The following is a 1,557-nucleotide window of genomic DNA, read 5'->3' as shown; positions in this document are numbered from 1 at the left end:
GGGAAGTGGATGCTCCGCTACCTCTCGACTCACCCTCTCAACCCTCTCCAATCTAGCTTTGTCTAACTCCCGATGTGTGTCACTCACTCACAAGAGTTACCAACAAGAACTCTCAACACTAGTGTCACACTAAGGGAGTATTCACACAATCAAGTATACAAGATTAGAACTCAAATAAAACATCAATTAATTGAAAGCATAATAAAAAGGTTCAATGAAACGAATACTTCCTAGGATTCACAAATATCCAAATACCCACTAGAAGGTTTAGCTCTCCATGGAGCTAATTACAATCACTGATATCAAATGTAAAAGCAAAGAATCCATAGAAACCCCCCTCAATAGTCATGGCGATGGTCTTTTGGAGAGTCCTCAACTCGTCCAAGGGTCCCTTTGTTCGGTCTAGGATACACCTCGCCAGATTGATGGCGATGAAAGCTCTCCCACTAACCTTCTTTCAAACAGACGGCGATGTCAAAGCTGTAGAACCTCTTCAGATCCCTAGCCAATACCTATCAAAACCCTAGCTACCGCCCTCTCTCAAGTTGGGGAAAAGATGAAAAAAAGAATTCTGAAATCAGCGCTGAAATTGGCCTTAAATAGGGTTGGAATCGGGAATCCACACGCCCATGTGGATTTTTCGCACGGGCGTGTGGAATTTCCACATGCCTGTGTGGATTCTCTGTTTTACTCATTCTTCGGCCGGCTGTCACTAATACATGCTACATTATTTGCTACAATGTTTGCTACTGGACTGACAAGGTCCCCTTCCGTATATCCCGCAAGTGCACGGGTTTGTCGAAGTAATAATCCCGTATGAGCAGGTATCGAATCCACAGGGTGTAGGGAATAAAAACACTTAATCCGCTTCTTAGATATGTGAAAGATCAATAGTGATAAGTGTGACGATGATTCAATTTTCAAAAGTAAAAGCAACAAGTAAGAGAGCACGAGTAAAGGAGGAGGTAAGGCAATCGATGAAGATGGGGTACTCGGATAATGCTCTGCCTAGGATAATTGTTTCAAGTGCAAGAACCCTCTATTATGCTTCCTAATCGATGCAGTGGTGAGTCGTGGAAATCCTTAAATACATAGTCCCAAACCTAAGGTCAACTATGCCTAACTCTATATATGTCCCGGAGGAGAGATTAGACAACCTCTCAACCTCGCACTCGAATAGAGTTGCAATGAGCTCTAGGGATTCCAAGTGATAAATCTCTTCCTAATTATAGACCTAACCCTTTGGTCCAGGTGGAAGGTCCTTAACCATAATTAAAACGTAGATAATAAGATCACCTCAATGCTTTACTCCGTTGCACGCCAACTAAGCCCCAGCGGAGGGTCATCCCTTTTACCATTCACTCTATTATGGCCGCAAAGAACTCGAAGAATGGAGGTAGAATCTATCACGTTGGAGGGGAAAAAGGACGCTCCTGTACCTCTCCACTCACCCTCTCAACCCTCTCCAATCTAGCTTTGTCTAATGCTCGTGGTGTGTCACTCACTCACAAAGCTTCCAACAAGAACTCTCAACCCTAGTGTCACTCTAGGGGAAAT

The sequence above is a fragment of the Dioscorea cayenensis genome, unplaced genomic scaffold (genome assembly GCF_009730915.1).
Source record: "Dioscorea cayenensis subsp. rotundata cultivar TDr96_F1 unplaced genomic scaffold, TDr96_F1_v2_PseudoChromosome.rev07_lg8_w22 25.fasta BLBR01000514.1, whole genome shotgun sequence".
In the NCBI taxonomy this organism is placed as follows: domain Eukaryota; kingdom Viridiplantae; phylum Streptophyta; class Magnoliopsida; order Dioscoreales; family Dioscoreaceae; genus Dioscorea; species Dioscorea cayenensis.
This window is presented reverse-complemented; position numbering follows the sequence as displayed.